Source organism: Silene latifolia, chromosome 5 (genome assembly GCF_048544455.1).
Source record: "Silene latifolia isolate original U9 population chromosome 5, ASM4854445v1, whole genome shotgun sequence".
NCBI lineage: Eukaryota > Viridiplantae > Streptophyta > Magnoliopsida > Caryophyllales > Caryophyllaceae > Silene > Silene latifolia.
Window position 1 is genome coordinate 70930845 of NC_133530.1, and position 24705 is coordinate 70955549.

At 38.7% G+C, this 24705-nt stretch overlaps 1 non-coding gene across 1 annotated transcript; it reads left to right on the plus strand.

Annotated features, from left to right (window-relative positions):
* Positions 1–10020: 10020 nt before the first annotated feature.
* On the plus strand, positions 10021–10128 carry LOC141658247 (small nucleolar RNA R71). Its single transcript, XR_012549143.1, has one exon. It is a non-coding gene; the product is annotated as a small nucleolar RNA R71 (small nucleolar RNA).
* The last annotated feature ends 14577 nt before the right edge of the window (positions 10129–24705 follow it).

The window sequence follows — 24705 nt, forward strand, 5'->3', positions numbered from 1 at the left end:
TTAGCTTATTTCTCGCAACCCATTAAATATGACCCCTTGTCCTTCTTGTTTTTGTGCTTTGAGACATTTTTTATGGTTTAGTTGGGTAATTTAATTGTTGGCACATTGAGGACAATGTGTGTTTCATCAAAACGCACAAGTATGGTCTTCATTTCATCTCTTTATAAGCATGCATTCATTTGTTACAACATTTTGGAGCCATTCACATGATTATATTTGCCTTTTTGACCCCTTCACAAACATTTATTCCTAGCTACAGTATAATTTGCCTACCTTGTTGAGCTAGTAGCTTTGTTTGGTTTTGTTTGGGTGCTCAATTGGGATTTGGTTTAAAGTTTGGAATATCATGTGAGCTTGGTCTTAATGCTCAAGAAAGAAATAAAAGAGAAAAAGAAAAAAAAGGGAAATGAAAAAAAAAGGAAATGAAAAAAGCATGAAAGAAAATGAAAAAAGAAGTATAATTCGAAAGGAAAAAAAGAAGAAGAGGTTGATGTGAGAAACTCTCATGCATTATTCACATATTTTGGAGAGTTTACTTATGATTTGTATTTTAATTTGGGAGAATTGGGATTGAGCATTCTTACATTTGGTTGTTGATAGTTTGACATTAGCTCCACAATCCATAAATCATTTGTTCCCTTTTCTTACCCATTACATATTACCTTCCTCCTACCCATTTGACTTCTTTATCATACCTGCATTTGATTATTTTTGCTTACTAGTTTTGATTGATTACCATATTAGAATGCGGGCACATTATTATAAGTCGAGGATAGTTGAGTGTTTATTCACAAAAAATGTCCTTTCACATACAAATGAGAGTGAGTGCACCGTGAGAGTCCATAAGTCAAAACATCATGCAAGAGCTTAAAGGTTCATTTCAAGTTTTTCATGCTACGCCGTCACGTAAATCTCATCAATGTTTTGCTTTATTCCTTTGCCCATGTTGTTTCGGGTTTTGAATCATTATGCTTAGCTTGTTTTAGGATATTGCAATTGATGGGATATGGTTTCTTGCTTGGGGACAAGCAAGAGGTTAGCTTGGGGGAGTTTGATAAGTCCATTTTATATACACTTGAACCCCATATTGTAGCTCCATTTTGTATGTCATTATGCACTAAACTTAGTGATTTTGAGCTAATATGGCTTCCTAGTTGTATTTTGCATGCTTCGCCATATTTTGTAGGTATATGAGCTTTTAGGAGCTTAATCCTACACATTTGCAAGTGAACTAGAAGCTTGGCTAACAAAGAAGTAACATGGACCAACTTGAAATGATGTTTGGACTTGCATGAACAAATGTTGTGGATTGAAAAAAGAAAATGAAAATCAGTCAAAGGAAGTCAACCCCAAATGCAAAGTCCACACAAAGCTCTTAGGATGCTCAAAATGGGATGCTTCTAAGGTGCTAAAAGGATCTTAAAACCGGAGATTAAAGGCACATTAACAACAAACTTTGAATTCCACAAGACTTTAATCATGCATTAATGGAGAAATAGCCGGATAACCAAGCCCCCGATCGGGGCTGGCAACCCCGATCAGGGTTGGCTGTTTGTGGAATGTTTACGTTTCACTTCACTCCCCTATATAAAGGGGAGGCACTTCAAGGCTTAGGGACATCTTTTCCTTACGTCTTTCATACACTATTTTAGCCTTAAGCAAAATTCTCTCATTAGCTTTCATTTGTAGTTTCAATACTGTTAAGCATTTGGTTATCAAACATTTGGTTATTTATATACTCAAGCATTTGGTTCTCAATTGTTCCTCCTTGCAAGTTCATTTCCAATTCGGCAATTCTAGTTCTAGTTTGCTTTTACGTTTCCATTATTAAGTATCATATAGTTTATCATTGGTTCTTTAGCTATTTTACATAGTTTTCATCTTAGTTTATGATTCACCATTTAGTTTATACCATTTCTATAATCATGTTTAGCATTTTATTCAACATAGTTTATAGTTTACATTTTAATATGAGTAGTTAAATTCCTTAGTCTAGGGGCTAGGGAAGCCATGCAAAATCAAATATGTAAAATGATAAATTAGGTTGATATAATATTGTCTAATTGTTTCTATCACATGTTTGCACCTCAACGTTTAATCTTTTGGTTATTGGCCGTAATCGTAGATTAAGTTTGTTAATTCATTCTATAAGTCGAGAGACACAGAATCAGATTAGACTAAGCATGTGTAATAGGACGACTTAGTCATAAACGAGAGTTTCTCTAGGACCCGGTCTATGGTTGACACTAATGTCGTAAGGTGGGTGTCTCTAAGCCTAAACAATTGACAATGTTGTTATTACCGAGTTTAACATAAACATATTTTTACCTTTGCATGTGTGACCCGACTCCCCTAGACTTCATTTTATCATATAGTTTACATCTTTATAATTTTTAAGCATCAAACCAACCAACGAACCAAACCAAAAGTAATCGACCTTGATAAGAATCTTTCAATAGCATTTCATAAACACAATTCCCGTCTCTTTGTGTTCGACCTCTATTACTACATTAATTTGTGTCTAGGGAAATTATCTTTGCATAGGTGTACGATAGCCTATCAGGTATTAATCCCCTAACACAATGGGGTATTTATACTAAGTACAAGTATTAGGGTAACTAAGGGCTTAAATAACGATTAAGTCCCTAAGAAGATGATTAGTGCTTTGCAAGTCCTAGAGAGAGCTGCCCGGATTATTGATTGAAGCAAACTCGTTCTGCCCAATGATCCGCTCGACATGAGGTTGAGACACTCGGATTTAGCCATGAGATGCCCGACATGAGCTCGGGACGCTCGGATTGAGGGATGAGACGCCCGGATCAATGCTTGGGACGCTCGGATCTTTGTTAAGCTCTTCTTCTTCTTCTTCTTCTTTGACTGCCTAAGGATCCGTGGGGATCGTGGGTAGGTCGTGGGGCTCTTTATCATTACCCATTTCTACTTCATTTATTCACTTAAGCCTTTAGAAATGATCTCCCTTTTGATGCTTGGTCATTAGATGTAATCCATTTAGCTCTACTTTGCTCCATAAGTGCAAGGCTAGCAATCCTCTTCTACCAATGACACAAAACCTCAAAGAATATGCAAAGTAGGGAACTAAAGATAAGAAATGACCCTAAATAGCACTAGAAAGCATCGGAACGAGGCTAGTTCGGGGACTAAATGTGCACAAATATGAGTCACATCAAATATCTCCAAACCAAACCTTTGCTCGTCCCGAGTAAAGAGGTGACTAAAACTATGACCCTTATTAATACTACTAGGCAATGTGAGACAATTGGGGGGTCTCACTCCGGCCCTTCAACTCACAACAAGACATCTATGAGGTAAGATGCCTTCTTGAAAGGCAAGGTGGGTCTTGCCAAAATGGCGATACATCCAAAAATTAAGCACACAACACAAGTGATAGATGCATCTACAAAAAGAATAGCCACTTTCCTCATCTAAGTGGCGGAAATCATCTAAAGAGGAAGCAATCTAAGGATACACATTCCTTTGTAGATATTATTTCTTCAATCTACTAAGTCCAAAAGGATACCAACAAATCACCTCCAAGTTGTGTCAAACTAGGGTACTTTTATCCTCAATCTCTAAATGCTTTTGTCAAGAGTAGGCTCCCTATGGTGTTAGAAACATTGTAGGATCGCAAAATTTTCCCTCTTGCCTAGACAAGAAGAAGGGTCGTCCCCTCTCCACCATGCAAAAAAGAAAAGATCATCAATGGATAAAAGGGATCAATTTGTTTGAGTTTCACAATGGTAGTTTGCTTTTGTTTTTCTTCCCCTTAATTTCTTGTGGTATTTGACTTTTTAGAACATTTCTTTTGCCACTTTTGATGTTTGACAATTTTGATACTTGGCAATTTCTTTTGCATTTTTTTTTTGAACATTTTAAAAGTAACCCCATTTTGTAGCAATGACACTTCTATTGAAACTTAGGAGTCTATTTTTGCTCCTCTTATCATTGATGCAATTTTGTGCAAGCTTTTTGATTTTAATTTTGGTACTTGAACTCAATTTGGATATTTTTGTGCCCATTCCCTTTTGTATTGGCAAAACATGATGATAGTAGTGAAAGAACGATTACATGACATCAAGGGTCACCTTGGAACAAACGGTAGCCAAGGAGTCATCACACCACAATGTACTCTTAACTAGGCCTTAGTCTATGGGTCAAAAGATACTAGTATGACACATCTTAGGGTGTCTTGAGGGTATTCTAGCAAATAAAGTCTCAAGGAGAAATATTATCTACAAAGGACTATATACACTTGCCAAGCTTCCCAACTAGACATTTTCACTAAATTTTTCCTAAAATGCAACTACATGCCATGATTCAACTAGCATATATAAAACTCTAATGAAAATGGTACTATCACTAGTATGCCTTATAATCTAAATGCAACTCCTAGAATCACATTGGTTTGTACCGCATCAAACAAAAAGAAGCCACATAGTCATTAACATTGAGAGGAAAAAGAATATTTGAAAAGATCATACCATGCGGTTTTCATATTCCTCATGCCTCGGATGTGGCGTAGTTGGTCCAATGTAATAAGAATGAACACAAACAAACAAATATATACATTTCTACACTACAAAAGGAAGAACATGTTTTTGGATTTTTAATTTTTTTTATCATTTTTAAAATTTTTGAGTTAGTAAAGTGTTAGAATTCCCCATCCCCACACTTAGAATGGACATTGTCCCCAATGGACAAAACAATAAGGAATTGTGCAAATGCAATGAAATGAATGTTGCATGATTCTACACTAAATGCAAGCTATATGTGAGATATGTACATGTTATAAATATATACAAGTGATGCAAGCTAATCTGTACTACATGATGCATGCTTTCTATTGTTCAGAGAGCTAATTTGAATTAACTCGCATTCCTTATGATTGAACTTCCCCAAACCGGACAAAACACTATTGCTAGTGCAAAAAGAGACGAAAGTTCATTCACAAGGCATGAAATGCAATGCATGAATGAATATTGTCATTTTGGATTCTTGTAGTGGGAGCAAAATGATAAACACCTCATCAATGTGACCGAGGTGAGATTTCTTTGAGTGGTGCTAGGACTCCAAACTCAAAACTACTAAGAGCCCAAAATGACTCTAAAAGTGGTGTAAGTTACATAATATACAAGTCATGAAAACATGAGATAAAAAAATAAAGCAAAAAGAGGGGTAGGAGACTCACAATGGAATAGGTTGGTACTAGCATAAGTGATTAACCCCGCATTGTAGTGCCCTCTTTCATGATTTGTCAACCATCAATTATCACTTATCGTGACATCATCATCATCATCATCATCATCATCTACCTCCATGGAACCGGAGGTTTCACCATCATCATCTTCTTCACTTGAACTTTGATCTTCTTCCTCATCATCTTGGCAAGACCCGCTACCTTCCCCGCTGTCATCATCAACTTCCTTCTCTCTCCTTGTATCCCTTTCTTCATCCTGAGAAGCCTTGGGAAATAACACTTTCATATCCACTCAATCCGGCAAAGAACTCGAAGGATCAATGAGTCCTTGCCTAGCAAGATGGTAAAGGGGTGGATATTGGGAATAATAAGCATTCACCCGGTCATTGTGAGCTTCTTTATGCATGTGTTGCATTAGTTGGGTCAAGTAGTCATTGCCCGCCGTAGCACCATTAACTTTGAACTCTTGGTAGGCAAATGGATAAGATGGTGTAACAATGGAGGAGGAGGAGGGTCCATATCTTGTTTGTTGTTGTTGTTTGATGATGGTCTCGACTTGCTCGAAAACGGGGATGAGGTAGTTGGTCTGGCGGGCGGAGATGCGACAAATCTTACTCGGTAAGACAATGGACTTGGCATTCTTGATGAGCCACTCATAGTTACGGTACAAGTTATCGTGCTTGACTCATTGGAACTTTTGAATCATGTTGGTCATGTCAAGAAGGTGGCTTCCTTTAACCGATTTATAGATGTTATCTTTGCTGAAATCCGGGTTAAAATGTCCTGCCAACCTTGTTACCAAGCCTCCATTAACAATAAAGGCCGCATCTTCCTTCCCCTTCTCAATTTATAACCATCTTTTTATCAATAGTTGAAGAACATTATAATCGCTCTTGGGTTTCCCACCAACATTCAAGAAAGATTCAAGGTAAATAAAGTCTAATTCCGTCAAGTGATTGGCTTCTTTCCTACTAATCAAAGTGTTTGCCACGAACTTGTGCCAACACCTTATACCCGGATGATGAATGTAAAAGGCATGACACTCCTTGAAAGTAGTTAACTTACGACCGGAGATAGCTAGTCAAATTGGTTAGGCATCAAAATCAAATGGTTTCATTTTGAACCGGTCATGGTATGCAAGTCCAAATATTTCACCAAATTCAACTTTGAGCATCGTTCTAGTCTTGTTCTTGAGACGGAACTCTACATAATCTCGAGTCTCAATCTTATATTCCCTCAAGGAGCTAATGAACTCCAAAGTCAAGGAGGGGCATGTCAATTCATTCATTTCAAAGAGGGTTTCTAACCCCATGGACTCAAAAAACGACTTTGTTTTTTCAAGGACACCCAATTTCCTCAAAGCATCTTGACGTATGAACTTTGTAGCAAGAATATTTTTCTTGGCAAGGGATTCCAATGCATTCCTATGCTTATCGGATAAGAAAGTTACCTCCGGATAGTTCTTCAATTGTTCCACTTCTGGGATAGGATTAATAGCTTCCTCAATAGCATTGATGGTTGAAGTAGTAGCTTGCTCCTCTTGTACTAAGACCATTGCTTTGGATGATAGAGCTTGTTGTCTTTTAGACAATGTTGGTGTTTTTGTTGCCTTGAATCCTCCCTTGCTCCTTGCCATTGATTTCCTTCTTGCATCGACACACCAAGTAAATGCTTGAATGCTTCTTTTTTCAAGTTTCAATTGCATGCCCAATCAATTTGAGGGTTTTTCGAATTTTCACCAACCCTAGAGAAATTGATTGAATTTTTTGAAGAAATTGATGTTTGAATGGTCTTATGTTGATGAAGTAGTGATTTGTTTTTGTTTTGAGCAAGTTTGGACTTGATTTGGGTGAATTTGGATGAGAGTTTGTTGTTTTTGGATGAGGGTTTGAAGGTTGAAGTGAGAGAAATAATGGTGTGTGTTTGAATGAAGTGAAATGAAATGAATAAGAGGGGTTTTGGTCCGTGTTTGGTTATATAACAGGTCAAGACGGGCAGCTCGGGGTGGATTCTGGTGGATTTTTGAGCAGTGGGAAATCAGTCTTCTGGAGAGCTTCGAAGACGGGCGTCTCAGCTACATGCTGGGAGGATTTTCAGATGGGTTGCTCAACTTGAGCTGGAGATGTGCATATTTGTACTCCAGTGTAGATTTGACTATAAAGGTCCCCTCCAATACCCACGACTTGAGCTGAGGATGGGCGTCCTGAGCTTTGGCTCGCTCGTCCTAAAGTCGGCTTGGGTAGATTCTGTCATTAGAGCAGATTCTTATTTTCCAGCCTTTTATCAGTTCCCACGATTTCAGATCTGCTCCCGGGTCTTCACCCCTTGTCAATTCTTCTTCTTTTTCTTCTTCAATTCTCCTTGGGTAGCATTACAAAGGCTTGGTTAGCCTAGGCTTGTGCTTCCCCACACTTGATCATCAAACACTACACAATTGAAGCACATTCAAATTCCTCCCTCACTTGCTCTCATGTTACACAAATCCGTCAAGCAAAGCATGTAAAATTCAATGCAAAAATGAGTAATGTACAAGTTAAATGAAATGCAAGTTAAGAGGTTAGAATATTTACAAATGGTGGTTTAGGGAGGACTCCACCAAACGCTCCTTCTTGTGAGAGGTGTCAAGGAGGCAAAGCCAAGGTGTTGTTGATGTTGCTCAACACCTTGTAGATGTAGTCAAAGGCTTCTTCATTCTCATGGTAAAGGTCTTGCATAGACCCATGCATATTGTTATCTTCATTGGGGTAGTCCGAGTCAAAGTGTTGACAAGGATCCATCAAGCCTTGGTCTAGAGTCATAGCATTTCCAATGTAAGGATTAACCAATCCTTCAAATTCATCGTCCCATAGACCATAAACTTCATTTGATTTCTCCCCTATGTAGGGTGGATCATGAGTTGACGAGAGCAACTCTCCTTCCTTGTTATCATGAACAATGAGGCCTTCATCAAAACTTGTTGTGGGTGAGCTTTTCAAGCTCTCATTCTTGATGTGAAATATTTCATGCTCTCCGAATAGAGCCGTTTCAACATCATCAATATCTTTCTTCCAATTGGGCGGTGTATCTTTGCCCTTCTGTTTGAGATTTTCATCTTTTCCTTGTTCTTTGAATGGAGATTCCATCTTCTTCTTGTCACCCTTCTGAGTATAGTGATCAACCATGAAACATGGCACAAACAAATTGGGAGCTCTCATAGTCTTATCAGGGTTGAAGGTGATTGTTTCATCACCTACTTCAAGTGTGAGCTCTCCATGTTTCATATCGATCACCGCTTCGGCGGTGTGTAGGAAAGGTCTTCCTAGAATGATTGGAATGTTAGAATCCTCCTCCATATCAACAATGACAAACTCCACCGGGATGAAGAATTTTCCAACTCTTACGGGTACATCTTCCCATATTCCTAGTGGTTTCTTTGTTGAACGATCCACCATTTGTAAGGTCATGTTGGCGCACTTGAGCTCTCCTACTCCTAGTCTTTCACATACCGAGTATGACATGACACTCACACTTTCACCTAGATCTTATAGTGCCTTGTTGATTGTCGTATCTCCAATGGTACATGGAATGGAGAAACGTCCTGGATCTTTGAGCTTTGGAGGGGAATTCTCTTGTAGAATTGCGCTACTCACCTTAGTAAAGGCAATGGTTTCCAATTTTCGGATGGACTTCTTCTTAGTAAGGATCTTCATGTACTTTTCATAGGCCGGAACATGATAGATTAGCTCCGTGAATGGTATAGAAACTTCTAGGTTCTTCACAATCTCCAAGAATTTTCCAAGTTTCTCATCAAACGTAGGCTTAGCTTGGCGACTTGGGAGTAGAAGTCTAATCACAATAGGCTCTTTCTCAATTTCCTTAGCATTCTCTTCACTTCTCTTTCGCGATGAGTCATTAGTTGTTACCTCTACCACCTTAGGATTTCTCCTTAGTGGCTCAATCACATTACTTTGCTTGTCATTATCCTCAACAATTCCTTCTTCAATTTGCATCTTTGGTCCCTAATATCTAGTGTTGCTCCTCAAGTGGATAGCATTGATGGTCTCATGTCTTGTGGGAGGATTACCTTGAGGAGATAATTATCCCTTTTGTCTTTGGGAGCTAGAAGAGGCCAGTTGAGACAATTGAGTCTCCAACATTTTGGTGTGAGCAAGGATATTGTTGATGGTAGTTTCTTTGGCTTGGCTATCCCTTTCCATTTGAATAAAGAAATCTTGTTGGCTCTTTTGTATTTGGAGAACCGCTTTTTGAACATCAAAAGCTTGGTCATTGGGTTGATTGTAGTATGGTCTTTGTGTAGGATTTCTCATTGGAGGTGGTGTGTATGTGGGTTGAGGGTTTTGGACATTTTGGCTCATGTATGAGATATTTGGTATTCTCATTATAGTAGTTGGAATAAGGGGTGCCATTCTTGTATGCTTGGAAAGCATTCACTTGTTCATTTATTCCCCTACATTCGTTTTGATCATGTCCCAAGGTTCCACAACTTTCACATACTCCATTTGGGATTGAGGATGATGCCATCATAGCATTGACATGTTGTTTGGGTGATTTGGAAGCTTCATCAAGCTTAGACATGGCCTTCTCAAACTTCAAGTTAATAGTGTCCTGTGAGCACTTAGTTGAGCACCCAATTACGTGATGGAATCTACCTCATGCTTTCCTCCTCTAGTGGCCATCTCTTCGATTTTGGCCCATGTTTGGTTGTCATCAACTTCGGTAAACCTCCCATTGGAGCCCATATTAAGCACATTTCGCGATTCTTCATATAAGCCATTCCAAAATTGTTGAACAAGGAATAACTCACTAAGTCTATGGTGTGGACAAGAGCGACAAGTATCCTTAAATATATCCCATGCTTCATATAATGATTCCTCATCCCTTTGTTTGAACCCGGTGATTTGGGCTCTCAACATGTTAATCTTCTCCGGAGGACAGAATTTCTTGTAGAAAGCAAGTGCTAAATTCTTCCATGAATCAATACCAAGGGTAGCCTTGTCTAGGCTCTTTAACCATTGCTTTACGGCACCGATCAAGGAAAAAGGAAACAACACCCATATAATTTGATCTTGGGTTACTCCGGTTAGAGAGATAGCATCACAATAGTCACAAAAAGTCTCCATATGTAGATGAGGATCTTTACTAGGCATCCCTCCAAATTGGCTTCTCTCGACTAGTTGTATGAATGCGGATTTGGCAATGAAATTACCGGTTAAGTGAGGTGGTGTTGGAGTACCATTTGGTAGGTTCTCCTCGGTAGGTACGGAATGAAATGAAAATTTAGGCATTATGGGTTGATTTTGTGGTTGGTTTTGAGTTGGGTTCTCCTCTCCTTTTCTTGCAAAATGGTTGGTAAACACAACACTATTCGATTAGATAACACTGATGTCTACAAGTTCTCCAATACCCAAACTTGTCGAAGCCCCTCTAGAGGTTCTTCTAAGATTGGTCAAAATTCTGTCAATTTCGGGATCAATAGGCAAAGGTGTACCTTGTGATCTCCTAGACATACAAAAAGCAAACAACTAGAAAATAATTAAAACTACCTTGAGGAGTTTGACTTCCTCAAGGTTAAGAAAGACATAACTAAAAACAACGAAAGACAACAATTCAATTGAACACCGTCCCTGGCAACAACGCCATTTTTGGTGCAGTTCGAAACTTTGTCGTCTAAGTCAACCAACCAAAAAAATATTTATAACTAAACAAACTACTCTTAGTAGTGCGGTAAATAAAGGTCGTATTCCAGAGGACGGGTATTGAATTAAGTTATCGGTTATAGAAAGCTATGTCTTAGGGTGTCACAAATTGTTGAGATATGAGGTATCAAGCTACACTACTATAACAATGAAATGTCAATAAATGAAAGCAAAACAAGCAAATAAAGTGGGGATTTGTAAATAATAGATTAAGACACTAGGGTGTCATGGGTTCATAGGGGATTCATGGTGGTGATCATACAAACATGTTTTCATAGTTGCAAGCAATTATTGTTGTAGAGGAACCGAGTTAGTTTATGTCTTACGGTTCATTGGAATATTTGGGTCTCAGAACCGAGTCGTCTAGACTGTACAACACCTACAAGTCGACTTACTTTCTTCCTATTCACTTCTATGCATGGTCTAACAAGAGCCGAGTTAGTTTATGTTTTACAAGTTTCGTCGAATATATAAGAGATGGGTAAAAAATGCAAGGTTTCATAGTCTAGCATTTCATCAAGTATAATATATTCATAGGTTAACACTAATAGATTAAGTATGGATCTACCCCCATGTTATAGTTCCCTAATCTCCCATTAACCCTAGCTAGGTGACTACTCACTCATGACTATGGTAAACATGCTAATGAAGGTGTCAATCATATTAACAAAGTTAAACACGTTAAATGAGTAAATAAATAAGCAAGGGTAAAAAGGATTATACCAGATTGAGGATGATCCAATTAATAAGCAAAGAATAGTAGAAGAACACGTGATGAATGATGAAGAGTTGTCAAGTCTTCAATAAACCTAAATAATCTTCAAATTATCCAAACTAAAACTAAGAACACTTGAAGGATTAAAGAGGAATTAAGATTTGATTAATATTGGATCAAGAGATTACAACTTGATAAACTTGATTAATGCTAAATTCTAACTAGGTAAACTTGGTTATTAATCCCCTAACACAATGAGGTATTTATACTAAGTACAAGTATTAGGGCAACTAAGGGCTTAAATGACGATTAAGTCCCTAAGAAGATGATTAGTGCTTTGCAAGTCCTAGAGAGAGCTGCCCGGATTATGGATTGAAGCAAACTCGTTCTGCCTAATGATCCACTCGACCTGAGGTTGAGACGCTCGGATTTAGCCATGAGACGCCCGATATGAGCTCGGGACGCTCATATTGAGGGCTAAGACGCCCGAATCAATGCTTGGGACGCTTGGATCTTTGTTCAGCTCTTCTTCTTCTTCTTCTTCTTCTTCTTCTTCTTCTTCTTCTTCTTCTTCTTCTTCTTCTTCTTCTTCTTCTTCTTCTTCTTCTTCTTCTTCTTCTTCTTCTTTGACTGCCCAAGGATCCGTGGGGATTGTGGGTAGGTCGTGGGGCTCTTCATCATTGACCATTTCTACTTTATTTATTCACATAGGCCTTTAGTAATGGTATTCCCTTTGATGCTTGGTCATTAGATGCAATCCATTTAGCTCTACTTTGCTCCATAAGTGCAAGGTTAACAATCTTCTCCTACCAAGGACACAAAGCCTCAAAGAATATGCAAAGTAGAGAACTAAAGATAATAAATAACCCTAAATAGCACTAGAAAGCATAGGAACTAGGCTAGTTCAGGGACTAAATGTGCACAAATATGAGTCACATCAATACTATCTTACTAGAAAACACTCCCTTATTTATACTCATTTACACGCCTATCATAGGATATTCCCGGCTCACTTTACATTTTATTATTTATTCCCGTCTATCAATCTAATCTCATAATTATAATAAATATAATTTATTAACTTATTTGACCTTTTCACGTTTGACTAACCATTGACCAAGCCTTAAAATACGGGGTATTACATGTGTATCAGGACATGATGCAAAGAGTGCAATCGCAGCAACCTGACAAGTCCATGACGAGTTACTCTGATCTGAACTTTGCAGGTAAATTTCATATCACTACTAATTTTCTACATGATACACTTGCATGTGAGCATGCTTAGATCATAGACTCTGATGCAAGTGATCATATGAGTGCTAATAAAGATCTGTTTGTTGAAATGAAACCTCTTTCTAAACCTATTTTAGTTGGACTGCATGATGGGACAACGAAGGTAGTTGTTTTCTCTTAATTAGTTATGTTATCCCCTAAGTTTTTCTTACATAATGTGTGGTTTATAAATGGTTTTAAGCATAACCTACTCTCTGTTGGACAACTATTAAGCACATCCAAATTACTCATTCATTTTTTGTGAATGGATTCATGATATAGGAACCCGCTTCTAATCATTCAGTTGCAGTGTGTCTTAGAGTTGGAGGTCTTTACAAGCTTAATACTCTGTTGTTGACAAGTGAAGTCTTAAATAATAGTCTTGTAGTGGATGTCTGTAACTGTAACACCCCCATACTCCAAGTGCCTTCCTAGGACCACTTAAGGCATGGAAGTGCTACCATCTCGGTTACCCGAGGCATGATAATCATAAGACAATAACGAAACAACATTTAATAGTATAACTTTAGTGAAAAGTACAAACCAAGCCAAATCCCAAAATAAGGGTACAAGTTCTCAAACCAACTGTCTAATCAACTAAATGTAAAGTTTATTAAACGACTAAGCTACAGCGAAGACTTCTATCATCCGACAAAGGCAATCCCAAAGAATCCCATGTGACTCAACTCAAACTCGCTCACCATCGCTCACCATCCCGAATGGATCACCGCAGTTTTACAAACAACAACACGGGGTCGATTAATCACACAATCTATATATATATCAACAATACGATAAATGTATATCTCACACCGTCACACACACAATCACATCGGTCCCCATCAATCTCAATCACCGATCGTCCACCGGACCACCGCCAGCTGGGGGACCGCAGCCGTACCCACCAAATCCCCGCTCCTCATAATGAGCGATAACCCTGTCCATTAATGTGCACACATCCTTCCGTGGCGGGTTCCACGAAGGGCGAAACTAGGGCGTGAAGCCACTCCCGCAAGTGACTCCACACTCCCGAGAACGCGTCTCGAGAACCGAAGACAAACAATCACAATCACAACCGTCACAATACAATTACTATATTATTCAATCAATCACAACACATCAACATCACATTATGGGACTAATACCGAGTAGGAAATCCTACCGGAAAGCACAACTATCGACGGTCTCAACAAACCGTATCAAAAAGCCTCTTCTACAAAACCTCCTCCTATCATACAAACACATAAACACTACCAAATCACAATCTACACAAAACCCCTAAATCCCCATATTAGGGTTTAAACAACTTAAAGGAAATACTATAAAAACGGTACATAGGTCTTACCCTCGACGCAAGGATCTCAACGGTATAACGAACGATTAAATCCGACCTTTCAAATTCCGGGATTTGCTAACAATGTGATTAAAGTGAAGAACGTACTTTGCTTTCTCTCTTGACAGTAATTTAGGTTTTGAAAAGTGTTTAGAATAATGACGGAAAAGATTATATACCTTAATCGCATAATTAACAAAACCACAGAAACAACTCCCCGTAAACCGGCTACTCGATCGAGTAGCTAAGGTACTCGATCGAGTGCCCCCTTACTCGATCGAGTACCCCCGTTACTCGATCGATTACCCAACAGGTCAGAAACTATTTTAAAACGCAACTCACCCTTACTCGACAGAGTAAGGCCTACTCGATACAGTACCCAAAGACTCATAAATACGGAGTATTATAGTCTTCCCTCCTTAAAAAGAACTTCGTCCCCGAAGTTCAACCCATACCTAAAAACAACCATACTAACTCGACCAAGACACAACAACATACTAAGAACTCAAGAACTCGACCAAACATAAAACATAAACTCTTAACACCCACTCCACCAACTATGTTTACTTCCACAACATGACTCACGATATCGTATCTACCACATCATAAACTCTCCTGACACTAACTCCATACACTACCAACTACCATCCTCTAACGCTGCTAGCTCCATAATATATCATCCACTACCAAATCCAAAATCAAGACACTCATAGACATCAAACGGAATGTTACATTCTACCACCCTTAAAAGGAACTTCGTCCTCGAAGTTTACTCACACTCATAACCTCATCATTCAACTGTCAACACTAGTGAAATATTCTCACACTCCTAAACATCACACTACTACAAGCACGGCCATGGCCTTTTAACAACATCAACCACAAAATATACAACTTCATTCTTTATGCTACACCAACACTCTCTTGTGAATATACTACCATATGCACAACCATCAAAATCTCTTTATCGCATCCTACTCCTCTTAAGATAAATGTTACGTCCTCGTAACTCACTAATACTATATCCTTAGTTATATCTTCTCATTATTCTCATCACCCTCACATGTCATAGATAACCACCTATACTCTAAGCACTCGCCATGCATATATCCAAGGCTCTCTTACTTAAACAATTCTCATACTTCAATTCACTCGTCACACCCCTAACCTGTACCTCAAAATCTTTAGCTTAACCCAAAACTTCAACTTTTCCACATTACCGCAATACGACATACCTCTCTATATAAACTATATAAAACTCCCATCGTCCAAAGCATAACTCACGATCCACACTTGTTACGTACACTGACACTAGCTCCTCAAGTTCTTTTCTTTCATTACCACAAAACTCATACATAACTTAACATGACACCAAATCCCAATACCATGCACTCACTATCTCAACAAAAGATTATGAACTACCTGCCGCTTTCAGATCATTACAACACATGTTCCACGAATCACTTGCCATGACTATGACTACCGATGCCTCATCTTAAAACAAGATCAAAATTACAGAATAACTTCTCACAACTATGTCCCATCAATGTAATGTCACTATACCATGACAACAACGAAAAACATATACAACTCTCTTTCATATCATACTCTACCCTCATTCCAAAACCTAATCGTAAGAAACATCAATAAACAAAACAATCGTCTATCTGTACAAATCAAAACTCACATGAAGCCGATCGTACAAAACAACAATTTATGTGTAATCGGTATGTACTTTCAAACTCAATCATAAACATCCCGCCTACTCCACCACAACCGGTGACGGCATCGCAACACCGCCACCAACAACCATAACGCAGTGCGAAAATACCCGCATCACAACACTAAATACCGTGCCCGGATCACCACCCGAGGCACCACAACCACATCGATAGTCATCACAACTTACACTATCCCATAAGCACTGACTCAACATAACTTCTCAGACAAGAAAAACTTACTCAAATCCACTTTACTAAATCACAAAGAAACATATTATATGAATTAAACAGATAATAACCTCATGAACATCATCCCCTTACCACATCACGGAATAACATATATCATGAATACATACAAGTATAACCAGTCATGCCAGATCAATCAAATGATTACTTTTTGAATATCATTCAATTAAATTACCGTGTCCAACATATATCACAGAATATTCAGATAACAACTTTATAACTATCACACCATACCACTTCCCGTGAGGTCAGAACCTCTCATAAACATTTATACACATCATAGACCCGTAGTCACATCCACCTAGTCAGTCCTGATAACGTAAGTTACCACTCGATAAAGGTTACCTGTCGCCCGAGCTTAACTCATATGCCCCTCATAACATATTCCCCCATTCGCATAACTATCACCTCATGCCAAGTACAACCATACCATTACTATTCAACTATTAGCACCCACCTCATCTGACCACATCTTATGCTTCCTTACAACCATACATATCAATTCGGCCTCTACAAAATCAACCTCATTAGAATTGCTACCTTTCTAGTATACCATCACCCTTAACCACTAGTCACAAACCATAACACTACCACTGTCCGGGCATCAAACCCCTTACACTCATCTCTAAACATCACGATTTCTTTCCTATCTGTGGTTAACATCCCAAATAACGAACATCAAATCCATCAACAACATTACCTCAACATTCTTCCCAATACTATCCTTAATTGTATATAGTCACCCGACTCACCACCAAAATCTCATATCATGCAGATATTCTACCAACTTCTTACTCCCTTAATTCCTCGAAACTCATGATTACTCATGTTGTCCTGAAACTTCTGTATAACCATTAATTTACTTACTCTTGATAGTATCATACATCTCGACGATTCCTTACTTTTATGTCACATAACTCCGGTCAACATTTTCTTAGTTTTACTCCCCTCATTCTTTTCTATTACACTTGACAAAATCAATTAACTATTCAACTCCTTATCACTTCTACCTAACTCTTTAGTGTTCCGGTTACTTTCCCATTGCTCCAAGACTCACATCTCATTATTTTATATCGATATCATCTCACTCTTTCTTACCATGGATCTTCTCTTATAATGCTATCACTCACACTTGCCATTAATCTATCCATAAAATCAACGTTTAATGTTCAACAATTGCATCTCCCTTTTTACATCTCTAGAAATCAAAATTCCTTTCATACCGCTAATTGTCCAAGGAAATTCCGCAATAGTTTCACCTCTTAATATACCAAATCTCCCAAACTCACTCACTGTCTACAAATCCACCTCGCGACATGTCTCCACAAAGTTCACTATATACTACTCTTCTCAACCCCTTTAAAACAAACTTTCACTATGTATATTCTTAACCCACACGACTCCTAACCATCTCCCTCCATAATTCTTTACACATCTCAAGTTGCCACTATCCACATCCTCACTCTCAATCCTTTCATTCTCACGTTCCTTAGACTCACATCATCCCTTGCCCATATTCACTTACTTTTACGTTACTCAATACACAATCATATCACTCATCTCATCTCATCTCAGAAAACATGCTCTATGTCTCAATTAAGCCATAACGATCTTCCTTTTCTTTTTCCACTATCTATCGCAACCACATATAACTCATGTCCTCCCACCGAATTCATACTCACCACACAAAGCCACTCACTACACCACAAGATTGGGTAACTTACGCGTCAAGACCAACATACATGTAAAACAATGCATAAAGAAGCAAAATAACACCTTTGAATTAAACATGATATGCAACAAAGTCTAAAGATAAGCATATGACCCAAAATAGGGGTCACTAGATCGAGTACGGGCCACTCGAACGAGTAAGGGACTTACTCGATCGAGTAGGTGGAGATCAGAAGCACGTAAAACAAATCACCAGGGCTACTCGATCGAGTAACTAACGTACTCGATCGAGTGCCGCCTACTCGATCGAGTACCAAGGCTACTCGATCGAGTACCTACGCATTTCTCATCACTGTCCAGTTTTCGTAAAACAGCCATAATTCACTCATTTCTTGGTCGTTTTGGGCGTGTGACCTATCGTTAGAATCGTAAAAGAACAAGCTATCACCTCCAATTGGAATAACATTAAAATCATTTATACATATCAAGTTATAAAAGTTTAAAGACAACCTCTTTATAATCGAAAAACATAACTACTTAATTTTACCTCCAAACAACTTAAACGACAACATGGTAAACAAAAACAACCCAATACTCATAAAACCAGTAGTCCCAATCACATGTTACTATTTTCGAAAGCAAAGCAACAACATTCATCATGCAAATAATTTATTTAACTTGCCAATCATGACTTACGCACATGCTTTTATTCTATCACTTTTCGTAAACAAAACATACTCATACATTACAAATCTATTTCCATGTTACTAATACAACAATATTACAAATACACTTCGTCACCTAAACATATTCATAATCACAAAATTCATATCCTCGTGCAATTGCCACTCCATCTTTTCCAATCAATTCATCCATTTCCACCACATTCTTCATACAACATATACATATGAACAATAGTAGACATGTATAAGAAATCATTATATAAAATTACATAAACAAAATTATATATAATCATATCACATATGAACTACTTCCTTTTTCCACCACATTACTCATCATTCTCATACACTTTTCTAACAATTCCAACCAACATTGTAAACCAACTATCATGCAACATGCTTTCAATCAACAACATACGAAATCACATCATCACCATCTTTTCTACACATTCCCCATTATCCACATACGTACACCCACTGATTCATATCACACATCACTATATAGATACACAATTCATAAGATAAACACATAGCGATCCCGACTCATATCCCATGGTGACCGGTTCAAAATTGTAGGGCGAGTTCGCGACTTTAGGACGTCTCCCAAGTCTTTGCATTAGCTCCTACAACTTCTACCCCGGGTTCATTTTAATTGACTCCCTATGTTCATTGGATTCATTGGTTACAGGTTTCAGGATCGTCGCTCTGATACCATTTTGTAACACCCCCATACTCCAAGTGCCTTCCTAGGACCACTTAAGGCATGAAAGTGCTACCATCTCGGTTACCCGAGGCATGATAATCATAAGACAATAACGAAACAACATTTAATAGTATAACTTTAGTGAAAAGTACAAACCAAGCCAAATCCCAAAATACGGGTACAAGTTCTCAAACCAACTGTCTAATCAACTAAATGTAAAGTTTATTAAACGACTAAGCTACAATGGAAGACTTCTATCATCCGACGGTGGCAATCCCAAAGAATCCCATGTGACTCAACTCAAACCTCGCTTCAATTATCGCTCACTATCCCCGAATGGATCACCGCAGTTTTACAAACAACAACACGGGGTCGACTAATCACACAATCTATATATATATATATCAACAATACGATAAATGATATCTCACATCGTCACACACACAATCACATCATCCCATCAATCTCAATCACCGACCGTCCACCGGACCCACCCCGCCGGGGGGGACCGCATCCGTACCCACCAAATCCCCGCTCCTCATAATGAGCGATAACCCTGTCCATTAATGTGCACATCCCCTTCCGTGACGGATTCCACGAAGGGCGAAACTAGGGCGTGAAGCCACTCCCGCAAGTGACTCCACTCAGCCGAGAACGCGTCTCGAGAACCAGAGACAAACAATCACAATCACAACCGTCACAATACAATTACTATATTATTAAATCAATCACAACACATCAACATCACATTATGGGACTAATACTGAGTAGGAAATCCTACCTGAAAAGCACAACTATCAGACGGTCTCAACAGCTGTATCAAAAAGCCTCTTCTACAAAACCTCCTCCTATCATACAAACACATAAACACTGCCAAATCACAATCTACACAAAACCCCCAAATCCCCATATTAGGGTTTAAACAACTTAAAAGAAATACTATAAAAACGGTACATAGGTCTTACCCTCGACGCAAGGATCTCAACGGTATAACGAACGATGAAATCCGACCTTCCAAACTTCGGGATTTGCTAACAATGCGATTAAAGTGAAGAACGTACTTTGCTTTCTCTCTTGACAGTAATTTAGGTTTTGAAAAGTGTTTAGAACAATGACGAAAAAGATTATATACGTTAAACGCATAATTAACAAAACCCGAGAAATAACTCCCCGTAAACCGGCTACTCGATCGAGTAGCTAAGGTACTCGATCGAGTGCCCCCTTACTTGATCGAGTACCCCCGTTACTCGATCGAGTACCTAACAGTTCAGAAACTATTTTAAAACGCAACTCACCCTTACTCGACAGAGTAAGGCCTACTCGATAGAGTACCCAAAGACTCATAAATACGGAGTATTACAGTAACACTATTGTAACAGACACTGTCAATAATAATGTTCAGGAAAGTGTATCTAGCTGTAGCAAGAGTTGTAATGTATATGAGACACTGGATTTGTTCCATGCTAGGCTAGGACACACATCTTTAGATGCAGCACATAGATGGCGTTGATTGTAAAAGTTTGCAAGATTGTTACTGTGACACTTGTACTATGGCTAAAATCCATAGACAACATTTTGTTATAAGTAATTCCAGAGCTAAGAATGCTTTTGATCTCATTCATATTGACTTGTGGGGACCTTACAAAGTTCATACTTTGTCTGGTGCATCTTATTTTTTAACTGTTGTAGATGATCATACTAGAGTGACTGGAACTTTTTAATGAAGATTAAAACTCAAGTTGCTTCTATCTTGACCACTATTTTGCTCAAGTTGAGAATCGGTTTCAAAGGTCTGTTAGAATAGTAATAAGTGACAATGGGACTGAGATATTCCAGCAAGAGAGTGGTCATCTGTTTGACAGTAAAGGGATCATACACCAAAGAAGTGTGCTAGGAGTACCACAACAACATGGAAGGGTAGAGAGGAAACATAGGCACCTGGTAGAGACAGCCATGGCTATGCTTCTGTATGCAAATCTACCTAAGAAATTCCGAGGAGAAAGTCTGTTAACAGCAACCTATGTTATCAACAAATTGCCTAGTACAACAGGGGGGGGGGACTCCACATGAAGTATTGTTAGGGAAAATTCCTAGTTATGATGAATTAAGGATACTGGGTTGTCTTTGCTATGCTCCAAAACATAGGCCAGTTAAAGATAAATTTGAGGCCAAGGGAAGAAGATGAGTTTTCATAGGTGGTATGGTCAGAAAGGCATATAAACTTTATGATTTAGAAAATCCTAAAGTATTTGTTAGCAGAGATGTTCTATTCCATGAAGATATTTTTCCTTTCTCAACAAATAAGACAAAAAAAAAAATGTTTCCTCCAAATAATATGTTACACCTTGATACAGATTTTGAGTTTATTACAAACAACAATAATAGTAATAATAGCCCTCATAATAATCCAAATACTTCTACAAATAATGACACTAATAGTTCACAAAATCAAGACCTTGAAACTCATGTTATTCCAGCAACTTCATGTGATAGAAATGTTGATGTTGCTTAGAATAGGACTCAAAATATTGGGATTTTAGCTAGGAGATCCACCAGACCAAGGCAAATCCTACCAAGACTTAAGGACTTTGTGTGTGCTACTTTATCTCAGGGTAATCTTGATACTGTTACTGATGCTGAATCCACTTCAGAAGCAGAAGCTTTCTCTGTTTTCAATATGGACAGTTATCCAGCTGATTATATACATTCACTCAACAATGTGCTATCTACTATTGAGCCAACAACTTATAACCAAGCCAAAACAGATCCAAACTGAATAAAGGCTATGAACAAAGAGTTGCAGGCTTTAGAAGACAATAAGACTTGGAATTTAACATCTCTTCCTCTTGGTTTTAGACCTATAAGGTCAAAATGGGTTTATAAAATTTAAGTTCAATCCAGATGGTTCTTTAGAAAGATACAAAGCAAGGTTGGTTGCCAAGGGATATAATCAGGTGGAGGGAAAGGACTATAAGCATACCTTTTCACCTGTAGCTAAGTTTAGCATAATGAGGTTACTACTTATAGTTGCAGTAGCAAGGGCATGGCCTATCCACCAGTTAAATATTAATAATGCCTTCCTCCATGGATTTTTGGAGAAAGAGGTATATATGTCTCCACCAGAATGGTACACCAAGGCTCAACCACATCAAGTTTGCAAATTAAAACGCTCTTTATATGGGTTGAAGCAGGCCTCACGCCAATGGAATCTGGAGTTGACAAAAATGCTGAAATCTGAAGGCTTTGTGCAGTCAAAGAATGATTATTCTTTATTTGTGCAAGATACCAAGAAGGGGTTAATCATGGTACTAGTATATCTAGATGATGTCTTTATAACTGGGGACAATGCACATGTGATTCAGCAGCTTAAGGATGCTTTACATAAGGCATTCACTATTAAGGATCTAGGACCAATTAAATATTTTCTGGGTTTGGAGGTCTTGAGGAGTGATGAAGGGATTATTTTGAATCAAAGAAAATATGTGCTAGATATACTTAAAGCTACAGAAGTGAAAGATATTAATCCTACTTCTTATCCATTACCTAGCGGCTTAAGGCTGTCCACAGAAGAAGGGAACCTGGTAAAGGATCCAAAAATTTATAGAAGGCTAGTGGGGAGGTTACTATACCTCAAATTGACCAGGCCTGATTTGTCTTATGCAATACAACACCTAAGTCAATCTGTTACTGTTCCCAGGATGCCACACCTATAAGTTGCATTGCATGTTGTGAGGTACTTAAAGGTACATCTGATGGGGCTCTATTTTACTCTGCATCTTCACCACTGTCATTGAGAGCTTATTGTGATGATGACTGGGGTGCTTTCCAGTACATTGTAAGTCTTTGACAGGCCATTGTGTATTCTTGGAAGATTCCCTCATTTCATGGAAGAAAAAAAATAACAAAAAACAGTTTCCAAATCAACTGCAGAATCTGAGTGTAGAGCTATGTCGTATACAGATAGTGACTTGGTCTGGATTTCAAACCTCCTTGCTGATTTCAAAGTCACAGTACCTTTACCAATACAACTTAATTGTGACAATAAGGCAGCCCAACACATAGCTGCAAATCCAGTCTTCCACGAAAGAACAAAACACCTAAATATTGATTGCCATTTTGTTAGAGAAAAAGTCCAAGAAGGTTTGTTGTCTACAACATATGTTAAATCTAGCATGCAGTTGACAGATTTGATGACAAAGCCCTTAGGCCAACAACAACACTTCTTTTTGGCATCGAAGTTGGGATTGCTATTTGACTTGAAACATAACAAATTCAACTTGAAGGGAGGCTGTGAAACTAGTACAATAGAACCTGGTTAGTCTATGAGTTTGTTAGATGGTTATAAATTTGTTATAGATATTTTGTTGACCCTTCTGCCTAGCTTTTCCCCCTCTAGAGGCATTAGGCAGGGTGATCCACTTTCTCCCTACCTCTTCATCCTTTGTATGGAAGCTCTCTCCACCCTCATCCACCAGTCGTGCACTGATCTGGATTGGACCCTTTTCCCCCTTGGCAAAGGGGGAGCTTCTTTCTCTCATCTCCTTTTTGCGGATGACATCTTACTTTTTGGGCGTGCTTCTGAGAATAATTTGTGCGCTCTCCAAGACACCCTCTTAAGTTTCTGTTCCTCTTCGGGACAAAAAATTAACTGTACTAAAAGCAAACTCATCTTTTCCAAACATACCTCTGTGGATGCTATTAATATGTTTGAGACTTCCCTTGGAATCAAAACCACTTCTAACCTTGGTAAGTACCTCGGTTTTCCCCTTAAAGGAACCAAACCCAAGAAATCTGACCTTAGGTTCATCCTCGACACCATTCACTCAAAGTTAGCCAACTGGAAGACCCGCTTCCTTTCCAAAGCTGGTAGACTCTGCCTTATAAAGTCCACCTTAAATGTCATCCCCTCTCACATCATGCAATGCATTCGCCTCCCTGCCCTCACCCTTAAGGACATTGACAAATGTGTTCGTACCTTCCTTTGGTCGGGCACGTCCTCTAGAAAACTTCACCTCTCTAACTGGGACCTTGTTACCAAACCCTTGATTCTTGGAGGCCTTGGGATCAAAGCTGCCCGTCCCCTTAATGATGCTTTCTCCGCCAAACTTACTTGGAAAATTCTTGTTGATAAGACTTCCCTTGCTTCCTTTGCCTTGCGTAACAAATACGCATGCCCCCGCCAATCCTCCTTCCGAACCGGTTCCCATATTTGGAAAAATGTGGGTATCGGAGCTCCTATTCTCCAAAACCATCTCATGTGGTCCATTGGAGACGGGACCTCCATTTCTCTTTGGGATGATAGGTGGTCCACTCTTGGTCCCTTAAGGAGCGTCATCCATGGTCCTCTCAATGCGAATTCTCATGATGTTAGACTTAGTTCCATCATTTCCAATGGGTCGTGGTGTTTTGATAACCTTGATTTTGTCATTCCCTGTGACATCATGAGTACCATC